The following is a 17,036-nucleotide window of genomic DNA, read 5'->3' on the forward strand; positions in this document are numbered from 1 at the left end:
ACAAGGAGCAATCATCTCAAGTTGCAGTGAGGGAAGTCTAGGTTGGATATTAGGAAAAACTATATCACTAGGAGGGTGGTGAAGCACTGGAATGGGTTGCCTATGGAGGTGGTGGAATCGCCATCCTTAGAGGTTTTTAAGGCCCGGCTTGACAAAGCCCTGGCTGGGATGATTTAGTTGGGGATGGTCCTGCTTTGAACAGGGGGTTGAACTGGATGACCTCCTGAGGCCTCTTCAAAACCTAATAGTCTATGATTCTATGAACTCATATGTTGTAGATGCCATGAGGCCTAATAATTGTAGAAAGTATATTGTCCTTTGAAAGGGCTATAGAATCAGTGTATTTATGGTAGTGATTAGTTTCAAAAACCTCTCCTCTAGTAGAAAGGCCATTTCCCTCAAAAACTTAAGGATTAAGAATGGCCATATTTGGTCAGACCAATGATCCATCTAGGCCAGTATCCAGTCTCTGACAGTGGCCAATGCCAGATATTTCAGTGGGAATGAACAGAACAGGGTAATTTTGAGTGATCCATCCCCTGTTGTCCAGATGGAGGTTTAGAGACACCCGATGACATTGGCATTTATTTATCCCTTCATATAATACAAGAACTAGGGGTCACCCAATTAAATTAAGAGGCATCATGTTTAAAACAAACAGAAGGAAGCACTTCTTCACACAATGCACATAGTCAACCTCAGGAACTTGTTGCCAGAGGATGTTGTGAAGACCAAAAGTATAACTGGATTCAAAAAGAATTAGGTGAGTTCATGGTGGATAGTTCCATAAATGGTAATTAGTCAAGATGGCCAGGGACGCAACCTGGCATCATATCCCTGTGATACTGTGTACCTCATGTTCACCACTTTTATATGTTATAATGTATTTTTTACAAAATATTTCTCGTGTGGTATCATTTGAAAAAACTCAATCTGCTGAACATTATCCTGTTGAGATACGTGTCACAACACTATATGTAAAGTAATAAGACGGTACTGTATGATTGTTATTGAAATATGCTGAAAGTCTGAGTAACACCCACAAACCAGCTTTCAGAGACAAAGACACACTAGCAATCCCAGACAGGTATCAGAGTCAAGTAGGCTACCACTTACTTAAGCAGCCATTCTTCAGCAATGTTGAGGTGCAAACAAGAAATTTACATTTCCTTCCAGAAAAGCTTCAAACCTCACATACACGAGAGACTGTTTGTACCCTGGTGGGGGAGTAATTCTCAAAGATGGAAGTGAGATATAAGAATGGGTCTAGCCTGGAGGTTTTCCAGCCAGTACAAACTGCTATAAGCTTTTGGTGAGAAAAAACTCCTTTTTTCCTTTTAAACCTATTAGCTTTGGTAAAGTTTAGGAATTAGCTTGCATGTTTATCCTTTTATTCCTTTTGTAACCAATTCTGACTTTTAAGTCTTATCACTTGCAATCACTTAAAACCTATCTTTCTCTAGTTAATAAACTTGTTTTACTGTTTTATCTAAAACAGTGTGTTTTGGTTGAAGTGCTTGGAAATCTCTATTTTGGTCAACAAGCCTGGTGCATAAACATTACTTAGTATTGTAATGTTGGACTATCTATGAGCTTATACTGTCCAGGGGCTACTGAGCAGTATAAGACACACATTTCTGGGGTGCAAGTCTGGGATTGGGGATATGCGGGTGTTGCCCTGTACATAATTCCTGGATGGCTGGGCATAGCATTCATGTATTCAGCTGTGAGTGACTTTACATGCTGGTGACTGTGAGTGAGCAGAGCCTGGAGGGGTTGCTATTCACCAGCAAAGTAGTGTAAAAAGCATCCGAGGCTGGAGAGCTAAGGGGATACAGCAGTCCAACAATTCAGATTGCACCCTGGGGAATGTCACAATCCACCAAAGGATACACTGGATATCGAGTATTACCTCAGGGAATATGGGAAAATATTTTCTCTTCATCATAAATGCAGGATCTGGCTCAACATCCCGTTGGGGATCCAATCCCAGATCAGATATTGAAGTAACTGGTGAGACTGCTGACGTAGGGATCCAAAAACAGAAGGTGGAGTAAAGGTCTTCCTTTGGGATCGAAGTAGGGGTTTTAGGCAGTGGAGGTAATGGTCTTGGAGACCAATCTCTCTCAACATCTCATCTGTGTCTTTTGTCTGGTGGGAAGTATGATCTTATTGGACCAAGAGAAAGGTGCAGATACAAATGAACTTGAGCTATAACTGCTACTGTACATTGCTGACTTACCCCAAATGGGTCCAAATGTCTCAACTTCAGGGTCCATACTCCTTGAGTTGTCTTGAGGTTTAAGTCTTTTGACTTCATATCTGACAATTATGAGTGATCTGAGGAGATGCTGGAGATGTATTTTGATTTAGATTTTCCCTTCCTTGGAACTGAGGCAGATGTTCCTGGCACATCCTGCAGATCCTTAGAATGCTTGCCTGGCACCAGAGCTAATGCTGACTGCATCATAGTTAGAGCGGAATCTGAAGATCATCCAGATTTGAGTCAATCTGGAACTAGAGCCTGGCACCAAAGCTGAAACTCTGACCTCGTCTCCAGATGATTTCTTGGATCTGGAGATAGTCGGAGCCAACTCCAGTCCCCTATCTGTATTATCAGATCCCTTAGAGTTATTGGATCCCAAAGATTTAGCTGACAAGGTCTCTTGTAACAGAAAAGCCTGCAGCCTGTTTTGTCTCTCTTTCCTGGTTTAAGAACAAAATGTACTACATATCCCACAGTGTGCTGGCGAATGATTTTCACTCGAATGTTTTAGGCTTTAGCTGTGATACAGTCAGCATCAGCTTTGGTGCCAGACAAGCAACTAATCTAAAACACTTAACAAGTATAGAGCTAACAAATATTAGTGGGTTCACATACAACTCTGTGGCAGATGGAAGGAACAGCGGTGGCGGGGCCACTAATGCCCCAGTGGCCACATCCTTGGATGCACTCAAGTGCTGTACGGGGGAAGGGGAGGACCAAGGAACTCCTAATGTGCACTTCTACTAGAAGGTTCTATTGTCCTAGCTGCACCTGGTTGGCATATCCCAAGAGTAGGAATATGCAGATGACACTTGAAGAAAAATTTTGGGCTCTTCTATGACTTTTGTGGGCAGGGGTGAAAGTAACTTAAATGACTTACCAGTATCCAGGGTGGCGGGGGCCCTGGGCAAGGTTGTGGGGGGAGGCTCTGGGCCCTCAGAAGGGGCAGGGCTTGGGGCAGAAGGGGTGGGGCCTCAGGCAGAAGGGGTGGGGCCAAATCCCCCAACCAGTCCATCAGCACTTTGCAGCCCATGCTGCCTGGGGCTTCGGTGGTGATTTAAAGGGCCCAGGGCTCCTGGCCGCTGGCACGGTAGCGGAGGCAGGGGCCAGGAGCCCGGGGCCCTTTTTAATTGCTGCCAGAGCCTCAGGGTAGCAGCTGCGGGGGCCAGGAGCCCCAGGGCTTCAGCTGCTGCTGGGAACCCGGGGCCCTTTTAAATTGCCAGGCACTGGGGCAGCTGCCCCTTTTGTGCCCGCCCCCCATCAGCAGCCCTGCCAGTACAGTCAGCACTTTCTTACCGGTACGGTGTACCGGGCCATACCAGCTTACTTTCACCTCTGTTTGTGGGTATATTTAAGTCAGTCATTCTCAAGACTAGAGGCTTCTTTCTGTGTGTCAGAATTCATAGTTTACTCACTTTGTTGTGCCTTAGTATTTTACAGAAAATAGGAATTCAATGCACAATATGCCTAAATCTTATATACTGCAATGATTAGGGACAAACATGATTGTGATCAGTCAGGTGAGCAGCCACTGAGTGTAGAATCTCAGGTTCCTGAATTCCAAATGATCTTCCACCTTTACTGTAAATATAGGATATATTTTTGCAAAAGTCTTTCCACAGTAACAACACTGGAAGAATATACTGCAGACTGGAGATTGGTGAGCCAAGATATAAGCATAGAGAAATCCAGACACACCCTAGCAATACAGCGAAAAAGAGCAGTTTTGAGAAAGGAGTTTGCCTTTAAATTTGAAAAGTACCCAACCCAGGGCCGGTTCTAGATCAAATGGCACCCCAGGCGAAGAACATCTTCGGCGCCCCCCTCCATTTGTTAAACTTTTGAATACCTTATTTTTATTGCATTTGTAGCCCATTTTATGACTTTGATGCATGATTTGCATGCATAGAATATCTCTTTTGTGTAAGACAATAAATTTGTATTCTAGGTCTGTAAATCTGTATTTATGCATGCTATATATAAGCAAATAAAAAAATTGTTTCCTCTAAGCGTATAGAAACTTTTTAATTTTAAGAATAACTGAAATGTACTAACATCAAGAAACTGAACTGTGCACCAACACTGGGTAGGTCAGTATTAAATAGTGGTACAGTAGATGACTGGCTTAGAATGTTAATGCTAGTCCTTTAGTTCAAAAGGTTGTTTTCTCACCTTTGCCATTGTGAACTGAAGAACAGCATCAGAGAGATCCAAAGACCAGCCAATGGCATTTTCAAGCAATAAAATGGCAAATGATTTCAGTCACTTGTTGGCCATCATTGATCAAAGATATGTTTTAATGAGCCTGAGCTTCGAAAAGCTGCCTTGCCACTCACGACTGTAACCAGCAGCATGAGTAGAATCCTCAAAGCTATCCACACATTAGGAAAGATGTCCTTCAGCTCTGCATCATGAATGAACTGGAGAACTTGGAGTGTAGAATTCTTCCCATGTTGCAAAATGTGACAGATGATGTTCAATTTGATGTAGAGGTCTTTTACTGACATCCGAACATACCCCAGGTGTCAGTGTGCAGTGAAGGTCCATACAATTGTTCAAGAGTGTTTTCCTGCCCATTGGCAGCTTACTAAGGCCATACAACCTGCCCCAGGTCTTTTGATGGTGCTTATTTGTTCAAACTTTTTTTCAATGAACACTTGAGCAGTGTCAATGAGCAAGCCAAAAACCTCTGTCTTGAATTTTTCTTCTGAGCATCCCATCACCTCATGTCTGCCCTTGTAACCAAACTGTCTCATCTTCCATGAATACAAGTTTCCTTGAAGTCAGGCTCAACTCCTAAGTTTTACGCCATTTCTCTGGCAGCAATGATGGCATCTTCAAATCCAGGGGTGGCCAACCTGTGGCTCTTCAGAAGTTAATATGTGGCTCCTTGTATAGGCACAAACTCCGGAGCTGGAGTTACAGGTGCCAACTTTCCAATGTGCTGGGGGATGCTCACTGCTCAACCTCTGACTCTGCCACAGGCCCTGCTCCCACTCCACCCCTTCCCACCCCCTCCCCTGAGCCTGCTATGCCCTCGCTCCTCTCCCCCGCCCCGAGCCTCCTGCATGCCACGAAACAGCTGACTGGGAGGTGTGGGGAGGTGCTGATTGGTGGGAGGCACTGAGAGCGGGAGCGGGGTGGTGAGCTGATGGGGGGCTGCTGATGTATTACTGTGGCTCTTTGGCAATGTAGATTGGTAAATTCTGGCTCCTTCTCTGGCTCAGGTTGGCCACCCCTGTTCAAATCTGTTGACTCTGTAGACCACAATGAAATCAGGGCAGCTTCTCATCAAAATAGTAGTGGTCATGATGTCCATCAACTGAGTTTATAATGCCTTGCTTACAACGTTTACTTGGAACAGGATATAGTGACAAACTACAATAGAGACCAGAAATTTGAAGTCATTGATCTGGTTTGCCAGGCTTTGTGCCTCGTGTTGGATTCCAGCTCTGCTTTACTTGACTGTGCCAATTCTATCAGAGCATAGTAAACCTCAGTCACTTGGTACCTCATCAGCCTGACACTGTTAATGCAGTTTTCCCAGTGAGTGTCACTTAGCAGCTTCACAGTCAGATTTGTAACATTGTCCGTGAGGATCTTCCACATGATAGTTGATGCTGAAATTGAACATATATCCTTTGCAGTACTCCAAAGAGAAATACTGAATTTAAAGAAGATGACACTGACACATCCAACACAACCAGGTTGAGGGAATGGCAGCCACAAGGCACGAAGAAAGCTCTTGGATTCAGTGTAAGGATCCTTGCGTGGATGCCACTGTTTCTTTCCTTCAAGTTCATGCCATTGTCATAGCCTTAGCCATGGCAGTCCTGAAGCTTTATTTTATTCTCATTCAAAACATTCATAAACAGTTCTGTTAGGCCTTTTCCAGTAGTCATTTGACAGACTGGAAACAGATAAAGTGTTCCTTTACTTGGATACAGCCATCCTCTTCGTCAACAAATCTTACTGTAAATGACATATTTTCACTGTGACTAATGTTGGGAGTGCAGAAGAAGCGGGGCAGACTGTTTATTAGCACATTAAACAATTCTGATTGGCTGCCCTTCCCTAGGAGATTGGCTGTCTTTCCCCATTTTCCCAATGAGCCAAGGGTTTCCCCCAGAGAACTGCTGGAAGGTCTGAATGTAGTCTAAAATGTAAGCCCTTCAGAGTTCTCAAGTCTGCAACTGTTAAGGCTTTAAAAACTATTAATATCACTTTACAATCGATCTACTGTTTTATAGCCAGACACAAAAAAACATAGTGTGAGCATAATATGAGTATCACTCATAGGGCAAATCAATGAGCAATCATACCACTACATTTTGAAAAAACTACAAGCAATGGAGTAGCCCTATGGAGATCTCTGTGACAAGTGAAATGCCATAATTGAGTCTTGCAGTTATAAGGTTATTCAGCATTTAAATGATTTTAAACTCTGGTTTGCTGTTCAGGTACACTAAATCCAGCCTTGTGGTGGCTAAGAATTATGCTACAGTACCACATCTACCACCAGAAATCCAACAGAGTATCAAACTGACCTATGGGAGAGAGGCAAATTCTAAACTTTATTTTTTATTAGATCATGCACATTTTTTCTAGATTATTATTATATGTCGGTTATATATTAATTATTCTTAAAATTTGAAAGATAAAGAAAAGAGTGCACAAGTTTCTTCAGATATAATAAAGTCAGAATCAATAGCTAAATGGAAGACAATCTATATTTGGCATCAGCTACTGAAGCTCTATTTATACCTTAGTTCCCAGATGATTTAAACCTTTATTAGAAAATATACACTGTTAGTGCAGAACAATATAAATATCACATGTAATGTGGGTGACTAGGTGTCCGGTTTTTGACTGGAACACCTGGTTGAAAAGGGACCCTGTCGGATCTAGTCAGCACCGCCAACTGGGCTGTTAAAAGTCCGGTCAGCGGTGCTGCGGGTCTAAGGCTAGTCCCTACCTGTCCTGGCACCATGCTGCACCCCGGAAGTGGCCAGCAGGTCTGGCTCCTAGGCGGGGGGGGGGGGAAGAGGGCACGGAGCTTTACGTGCTGCCCACCCCGAGCACCAGCTCCACACTCCCATTGGACGGGAACTGTGAGCAATGGGAGCTGTGTGTGTGGAGCCTCATGGCTCCCCCCTGCCTAGGAGCCAGATGTGCTGGCCACTTCTGGGGCACAGCATGGAGCCAGGACAGGCAGGGAGCCTGCCTTAGCCTTGCTGTGCTGCTGACCAGGAGCTGCCCAAGGTAAGCTCATGCCCCAAACCCAGAGCCCTCTCCTCTACCCCAACCCCTCATCCCCAGCCCCACCCCAGAGCCTGCACCCCCAGCCAGAGCCTTCACCACTCCCTGCATTCCAACCTCCTGCCCCAGCACAGACCCCCCCTTCTACACCCTGAACCCCTCATTTCTGTCTCCACCCTAGAGCCCGCACCCCCAGTTAGAGCCCTCACCCCCTCCTGCACCCCAAACCCCTCCCCAGCCCAGTGAAAGTGAGTGAGGGTGGGAGAGAGTGAGCCACCGAGGGAGGGGGAATGTAGTGAGCAGGGGCAGGGACTCAGGGAAGGGGCAGGGCTAGGGTGTTCGGTTTTGATTAGAAAGTTGGCAAACCTTCTTATATAATTTACCCTTATTACATGTATGAGAGCCAGACATCCTTTGACACAACACTGACAAAATCTCTGGCTCTAGGCAGACTATTGAACTGAAGTCTCTGTTGGGGTAGTAATCCCCACAGAAAAAAGGAGAAAAACAACATAGTATAATGAATTTACCTTAATAATAATTTTATGCACCACCCACCATTGTTAATTTAATAAAGTATCCATTCAAGATGGCTGCCCAGTTGTCCCAGACTGCATGCTCCAATAGCCAGCTCTAAAACAGCAGCTGGATCTCACTGAACTATCTGTCAGCCACTATTCATCACTTTAAAAAATGTCCTTAATGAGCATGTGTAGAGCTAAGGCAAGTTATAGTTTCCCATCTAAAAGTTTGAACTAGCACTGTCTCTGAAATTAATGCTGTGAGGTATGCATGGTTGCATACTCAGACAACTAGGCTCCATGCAGAAGACCAGAATTAGCTACAAGATCTTCCACACACCAGAGAAAACCTTTTGGTGGAGCAGGTGACATAAAGGCTTCCTGGCTTCTTCTAAGGGGTCAATGTCTTGCTTTTCTACAGCAATGTCCTAAGAATATCTGTTTAGAAAACAGCCCTCACAGACCTTGTTATACCTTTGTCTGCAAGACTGAAGATCTCATTATCTTGAAAGAGTGGCAATTAATATGGTAATTCATGACAGAGCTCTAGCAGGTCTTTCTACCAGTGCTGTCTGCCCAAGCTGGGGCAAATAGCATGACCCTCTCCCTGCCCCAACAAATCTTATGAATCACTAGAGGAATGAGAAGGATTAGAGGAAAGGTGTACAAAAGCTCAGTGCTCCAATCCAGGGGAAACACACCAGATATGGAGCCTTTGTTTTTGCCAGAGCTGTAGCAGTAAGTGGCTCTTTGTGTTCAGATAGGTGGCAAACAGTCTATTGAAGGAAAAAGCCACACACTGAACAGAAGGCCCACTGATTGGGACTCATGCAGTGTATGCCACCAGTGAGTCTGGATGTGTATACCACTCAACCACCATTTCTCAATACCTCACAGGCTCTATAAGCTTAGAAGTAGAAGAGTTCTATCAAGCAAAACTTGCAAAAAGGTATGTTTGGAAAACATAAGTACATGATTAGGAATACAAATGTCAGGAAATCTCAGCATAAAGTTGACATGTGCAATCTTAACTCTGCCTGTCTGAATGCTCGAATTGGTCAATTTTTTTTTTAACAGAACAGTTTTCCATTGGAAAAATGCAGTTTTGTCTAAATTAAAAAGTTTAGATGGAATGTGGTTAATTTAGATGAAATTTTCAATGGGAAAAGTAAAAAAGAATAATTTTGACTCTCTCATTTCATTTTTGTTGAAATGAACTGTTTTTATCTTATTAAAATGAAATCCTTTGACTCTATTGTATTGATTTATTTTTGACGTATATTATTAAAAATTAATTTTACTGATATATTATATCCAATACTATATTATATATTATTATATGCCTTAACTGTTCTTCCTTTTCTGTATCTTTAATAAAAAGGTTAAAAAGATTTTTAATAGTGTGTTAGCTATGGTGCTGAGCAGGCTGATGTGTCTATATATCAAGCCCCGGACCTTGTTTAACATTATTTAATGTTGGACAGTGATTGGCCATTAGCCCATATATTCCATCTAAATTAATACAACAGGTGTTCATAGTAAACCAACAAACAAACAAATCAATACTACAAATGCTCCTTCAATTAGCTATGATTCTTTCTAGGGAAGTACACAAAGCAATTTGTAAAAGAGGTCAGAGTTTCAGAACTATGGAAAATAAAAGTGGACCTGAATTTATGCAAAGCTTACCCTTCAAATAAATGTTTTCTAGTGATGTGGAGATTGAGAAAGTGCTTAAACAGCAATAACTGGGATGGACGCTGTGTTGTAATAATTTGGATACACTTGACTAATGCAGTTATTTGCAATGAGGTTGGAACAGTGCCCAAAGCACTGAGCAAACAAATACAGCAAGACATCTAGTTTAGTGCCTTCTAACACTGCAACAAGATTATTGCTCAGTCCAGGGGCACTGTGGACATTATAGTGTACTCTATCATCAGAAATTACTAAAATATTTTTATATTTCTTTATTAAATTCACCAGTGTTTTATGTAAAAATGCTGGTGAGGAACAAGCATTTTTAATCAAATTAGTATGCAACATAAGGCAGCTGTGTATTCAAATGGGTTTTTAAGCAATTTGGTTGTTTTCTTTATAATAACAGGAAAGAACATTTTGATTTTGAAGGTGACAGAGGCAATATTACCAGAATTAAACAATCTGAATTAGCTTTTTCATGAAATGTAATATGTTTTATGCTTTTAGATGGGACGCTCCAGTGCTTTCAGATGAGCCTTTCACTGTCACAGTCAATGGCTAGGAACAGAATAAGCTCTGGAGGTAGGATTATCCTCAAATTTAATTTTTTTTAGAAAATGCTAATGGCAAATGTTTCTAGCAAACTTTAGGTGCATCTATGTTGTAACTAGGGAACCAAGACAGGATATTGAAAGAAAAGATAAGTATGAAACTAGTAAACAAAGTTGGACATTTTGCTTGGTTTGAATTCAATGTCTAAAATGAATGTAATTGCTAAAAGCCTATTATTTAGTAGATACTTTACATACATATTTATTTTTCCAGAAAGACAGACTCACATGCAAACTATACATAAGAATTTGTCTAGGGAGAAAATATTAGAAATTTAACTTTAGACTATATGGTATGGTGACAAAGAAATGTATCTTCTGAACATCTGCATGTGAACCAGTATATCGAATGATTATTTTTTTCAGGGATTTTTAAATTGTATTTTTAAAACTTCATAGTGAATGAGGCTTCCTTCAGCTTTCAGAACTGCAGTCTGACTCACCCTACAAATGCACACTCCTTGACTGATGCTGAAAGCAGTATTTCCCTGTAAAATGACATAATTCCACATCTATTATCATTTAATTATTTTGGTATCAAATGTAATGAATTTACAGGTAAAAAGATTAACATGTTTTTGTTAGCTAAACACAGCAGGGATTCTGAGAATCAAGCTGGGTTCTTTCCATTTCACACATCAGAACTAGTGATGAAAGTTCTGAAGGCCCTTAATGACTCCTGTGCAAATCCATTATTTAAGAAGAGCCTGTGCAGGTTAAATTATGTCTAATAATTTCAAATTCACTGTGCTAACTGCTATCCAAATAGCTGACTAATTTTCTTGGTTAATTTTTTTCTAACAAAATTTTCAAAATATCTCATATACATTCAGAATCTAATTTGTAGTCCTGAATTCATGGACAAAAATATTGCAATCTATTATATGGAATTCTTCCTTGATTTTATTAAATAGCTACCTCATTTCCCAAATACCCTTCTAAAAAATGGTTGCTCAAGGAAGCAGTTCTCCAAAGACATAAGTTTAAAGACAAGATTCAAACCCAAAGACAAGTTTCAGATTTGTGTGTAATATTTAACCACATGCCCTAAAAAATACCGAGGTCAACAGCCTCTTGAACAGACTAATTGATATCCCACTTGAAGGGACTATGAGCCAATTCATGTATTTTTCAAACTGGGTGCTTTTGTCCTTCAAGTTACTATGCCGAAGTTAGACCTTTCCTCCTCTATATCTGAATGAAATTAAAATCTAGGTGACTAGAATAAGAGGAATGGAAAATGAAAGGTATGACTTTACTAAGTTGAACTACATATTCAGAAATCTGTTTTGAATTTTTATTTACTGAATGAGTTTTAGTTTAACCTGATCACAAAGAGATCCTTTGCAGATTTTATAGATTTAATTTTAGATCTTGTTACCTTGGAACTGGAAATAACTATTTCGGCATACTGGATGAGCTGTTTTCTAAGCCTGTCACCAGAGCAAGCTAGTCCTTTGACAGCAGTTTAAAGTCTAGCTGTCATGTTCCTGACTGCAGCAGAGAAAGAAGACATTCTGGGACTGTAGCACAGGATTCATAGGCCCCAGAAAAGAATGCTGGGAAAGGTGACAGAGTTATAAATAAACCACCCAGTCCTAATAACAAAGAGAGTTCTGAAGGAAGCAGGATCTGTGAGAGTCTCTTTATAGAAAAAGAGAAAGAGAGAGAAAGCAGACGCTACTTGTGGTCTACCCACCAAAAGGCTGTGGAAGAAGCCACACAACCAAGAGGAAGGATCCTTCACAGAGAGGATAATTGGTATATTATAGGACTTTGTTGCCTTCTTTGTACTGTTGTCTCAGAGCCCTGGAGAGGTAGAAGATTTCTTATGAGCAAGGTGAAGGAAGAAGCCTTGGGCAAAGAAGCAGCATGGATCTGAGGAAACAGTAGGTTTTTGTTTCCTTCCATTGCCCAACACTGGAGTTTCCAGTAGAAGATGGGACATAGCTCCTCATGCCCCACATGCCAAGGCAGAAGTTAGACATATGTCCCAGTGAGATTTAGTTAAAACTTAGTTTTTTATTTTTGTTATTCTAGAAAGAGTGGAGTGTTTGAGTTCAACTGGATGGCTAAACTACCCAGTCAGCAATAGAAAATGGACGTGGTTGCTGTCCCTGACATCAGATAGGTGAGCACATTATTACAATGCCTATACCCATAGAAGTTGTTTCCAAATGCAACCTTTTTTGATTTAATAAAAAATGTCACAAGGGAGTGTGCTACGTAATGACTAGGAATTCCTGTGCATAATTCTATTATCTTTAACTATCACCCTAAAACGTTTGGTTCTACAGATTCTGTAGTCATCTGGAAATACAAGATGAACTTTCAGGAATGTGTCAAGACAGATGGAGTTATTCAGGAAACTGCAAGCCTTTAGTATAAACCTGACTTCATTTGTAGGGATAATACTAGAACTAATGATATATGATAAGATTACAAAACATTTAGTAACTGACAGTCAGCATCCATACACTAAAGATGAAGTACCCTTGAGAAATTAGCTTGAATCTGAAAGTACATTAATGTTCTGGTGGCCAAGGAATGACTTAGTTACTGCAATTTATCTGAATTTCAAAACTGCATATGATATTCACCACAGAACAGACTAGTTTAAAAATTAGAATTATGGAGAGTTGTTGTAATAGAATGAAAATATCTGAAGAAAATGAAAGAGCACATCAATAAAAGGTAACACTTCAGAGTGGAAAATCAGGAGTCAATAAATACCACGTTCCTTAACTTATTTCACAAATTGCATTGACATCAATGTCAAGAGTGGCTAGATTTAGTGATAACATAATATTAAAAATTGTGTGCAGTCACAGTAGACTTGTCTACAGAAGAGTGGTTGGGACTACAGTTAACTAGGAAACTGAATTTCAGTTCAGTGAAAATTTTTGAATTTTCAGAAAAATGTTCATTCTGAATTGGGACAAAAAGACAAAAACTTGAAAATGTTTGCAGAACTGAAACGTCATAATGCTTTGTTTCAGAAACATCAAAAGGTGGTGTTTCCAAAACAAAGTGTGCTCCCTGGGATTCCTGGCAGCTGCTGATTCATGTCAGTTTCACTGACAGAACTTCCAGGATCCCTGTCTTCATGGCAGCTCATCTGGTGAGATGAGGGGGAGCCGGGAAGTCCTGAGTCCTTGGTACTCCACCTGACAGGATGATGGAAAGCCCTGGAAGTGCTGGCTTCCAAGTTCTAAGACTCCTGGCTCTGCTTCACTCAACCTGGAGGGCCAAGAGGGAACCAGGAAATACTGACTTCCAAGCTCCAAGACTCCCAGCTTCCCTTCATCCACATGGCAAGTTGCTGAGGCTGACACAGCTGCCCAAATCCCAGTCCACCTCGCTTCAATGTGTGCCCGACTCACAGCAGTCAGGTAGTATGTGAAGCCAGCTGCTTTGGGAGTTGGCCAGCTGGGAAGCCAGCTGGCTTGGCAGTCTGGAAGTTTTGGGGTCTCTGACTCTGACCTGAGGCAGTCTGCATGGCAGAACTGTGCTCCAGAGCTGCAGTCCCTTGAAGCCCTAGAACCCCGGCTTTTGGGGATGTCCACATGGTGGGCTGTTCCAGGATCCATGAACCTGGAAACCCTGGGGTCCTCAGAAGCCTGCCAGGTGGGCTGACAAGGAGCCAGGTGGGTGAGCTGGCAAGGAACCAGGGAGGTTTTGAAATTTGTTTCCACAAAGTTTTTCAATTTTGACAAATAGGCAAATCACAATGAAAAAATGTTTTGTTGAAATATTTCCAACCAGTGCTAGCTGGGAACTTGGGACTACTCCCTCTTTTAGTGCCTGGAGGGAAGAGATTTAGGGAACTGTAGTGAGGATGGCTCCAATGGGCATGTGACGGGGTTGGGACTCACCACCGTGACGCCTCCCGCTGGTCGCTCCGGGAATTAGCTCAGTTCATGGGGAGCGCCCTCTGCTGGTGGTGTCCCGTCCGTCGTCTATTCCTCGCTGGTGTCTGGACCAGCGTGGCTCCCCGCTCGGCGGCATCCTTTTCAGGCCACTGCCCTCTGGCAGTGCTCCCTAGTCCATCCTCACCCCTTCCGGGGGGTTGGGGGGGAGGGTTAGCAACAGTCCTTGCACTGGCCTCAGTGGCCAACTACAACCTCCAAAATCTAGCCCCTTGTCTCAAGGGCCGGTTGCAGTTTATATCAGCTACCCTACTGCATGGCCAGGTGGAGTACAAGAGGGAAGGGGCAGACCCAGACCTGCCCACTACTCTGGGTCCCAACCCAGGGACCCTTTAGTGGCAGCCTTCCTGCTCTCCTTCTCTCTCCTTGTCCAACTGTCCCTGAGCCACTTCCCCTCTGAGCCCTCACACCCTCTAGGCCCTTTCTATCAGGTCCTGCAGTCTGGCAGGTATTGGGCTGGAGCCCTACTATCCTCCCCCTGAGCCTGCCCAGCACTGGTCTGTCTGAGGTGCTGGTCTCCTGCTCTGGAGACAGACCTTCCCCCATGAAGGTCTGGGACAGACGGCCTGCTGCTCTCCTGGGCAGCCCTTATATAGGGCCAAGCTGAGCCCTGAGCGACCAGTGGGAGGTGCCACGGTGGTGAGTCCCAACCCCGTCACATGCCCATTGGAGCCATCCTCACCACAGTTCCCTAAATCTCTTCCGTCATCCAGGGTTCCAAAAACTAAAAAAGGGAGTGGCTCTAGGCTACTCTCGCCCTCTCTCACATGGGGGTGGGGCAGCCATCCCACCACAGGGCATAATCAAGCTTGCATCTCAGGGGTGCGTTAATCTCATGAGTGTAGATTTATATGGGTAAAATCTTAGAAAACTATACCTACTATAGTAAATCATTTTATTTTTTTCCTAGTTTCAAACATTCCTGCAAAAGCGATAACTGAGGTGGCATTCTAATTCCATTCATAATGTTCTACAACTGAAAGTAGATAAATTAGCAGTAGGGCAATGAGTGAAATGTCAGTAAAATTAGAACAGATTGCAGAAATTAGACACAACTGAGGCAGACTTACCAGATTTATCACATTGTTCTTTTGGTCTTTCAAATCAAGACACATGTTATTTAAAGAAAACTGTTTTTTATATTACAGATGAGCGAAGTATTAGATGCAAAGGAATCAAAGAGCTCTGAGTGAGGTACATATGTGTGAGAGAAAAAATGTTATCTGTAAAAAGCACAAAAGAAGTTATCTTGACTTATATGACTTTTTGTATCAAGCATGCTACAGCAGTCTTTTGATTCTAATATGAAACTATCGTAAGGATCATTGCACTAATGCGTGAGGATTTGTGATAATGTTGCAGAAATTTTACTGTCAAAACTGAACTGCAATGTAATGACTTCTGTTATCATGGTTTCTAATAACTATTCAGCATGAATTGACCCTACATATGTTTTACTGCAATAATATGTCAGTAACTCAAAAAGCTGAAGAGGAAACAGAAAACAACAAAACACCCTCCTAAAATTCCTACTAAATGTCTGCACTATCATATCAAAACGTTAATAAGAGGATGACTATTGTGACTGAATTGTAACACAATTATAACAATATCTTTAAAGATTCATCTCTTTAAATAAAGGCTATTATGCCGATAAAAATAATTTACATTGTCAAAGCTTTATATCAAGGTGCAGCTTGCACAGATAAAATAAATGCAGACTTAAGCAAATGGTTTAACATAGACACTGGTGTTAAATAAGACTGCATTGTCTCACCGATCCTGTTATTAATGAGACCCTAGAAACTCCCAACTTAAGCATTACATTAGAAGGCAAAGAAATGCAAGGGATGAGTCAATTCACAAACCTTGACAGTAATGTGCAAACCAGTGGGGATATCCAGAAGGAAATAATGTCACAAAGGCAGCAAGGCAGCAGCTGCAGTCACCAGCTTCAACAAGATTTAGTCATTGAAAATCTACAGTTTAAAGATCAAAACTATGAATCTTCAATTCAAATATTATTTCCACCTTAAGAGAACTGAGGTTCTTCAAGATGGTTGTCCCTGTGGGTGCTCCACTTTAGGTGTCTTGGTGCCCTGTGCTTGTAATCGGAAATTTGTGGTAACAGTGCCTGGTTGGGCCACGCACGCGCCATAGCCATCTTGCGCTGCTTCGAGCAGTTACCCGGTATATAGCAGTGCACAGCCAACCATCCCCCAGTTCCTTCTCTACCTCAGAGAATCAGTGTGAAACTCTGAAGTAGAGGAGAGGAGGGAAGGTAGTGGAGCACGCACAGGGACACCCATCTAGAAGAACCTCAGTTACTGCACAGCTGAGTAACCTTCTCGTCTTCTTCAAGGAGTGTCCCTGTGGGTGCTCCACTTTAGGTGACTGTTCAGCAGTGACCCTCAGTGGAGGGGAGGGGCTTCAGAGTTGGTCTATTGATGATGGATAGCACCGCAAGTCCAAAGTGAGCATCTGATGCTGATTGTTGTTCTAAAGCATAGTGCTTAGTGAAAGTATGGGCTGATGCCCAGGTAGTTGCACTGCAAATGTCAGTGATAGGTACATTATTGAGAAAGGCCACAGATGTTGCTAATGCTCTGGTGGAGCATGTGTGAACTCCTGGTGGAGGTTGCAGATTGTTGTTTTGGTAGCACAAATGGACACATCCAGATATCGATTTGGATAGTCTCTGTTTTGAGATGGTTTGGCCCCTCAAGCATTCTGTTATGGAAACGAATAG

General features: G+C 42.4%; 1 protein-coding gene and 1 long non-coding RNA gene across 16 annotated transcripts in view; one reads left to right on the forward strand and one right to left on the reverse strand.

Moving 5' to 3' along the window:
* Positions 1-17,036, reverse strand: part of CCDC178 (coiled-coil domain containing 178) — a 350,640-nt gene that overhangs the window by 69,464 nt on the left and 264,140 nt on the right. The gene's annotated exons all lie outside the window — the stretch shown is intronic.
* On the forward strand, positions 10,281-15,563 carry LOC120397999. Its single transcript, XR_005594127.1, has 3 exons — positions 10,281-10,329; positions 12,399-12,489; positions 15,436-15,563. It is a non-coding gene; the product is annotated as an uncharacterized LOC120397999 (long non-coding RNA).

The sequence above is a fragment of the Mauremys reevesii genome, linkage group 2 (genome assembly GCF_016161935.1).
Source record: "Mauremys reevesii isolate NIE-2019 linkage group 2, ASM1616193v1, whole genome shotgun sequence".
Lineage (NCBI taxonomy): Eukaryota > Metazoa > Chordata > Testudines > Geoemydidae > Mauremys > Mauremys reevesii.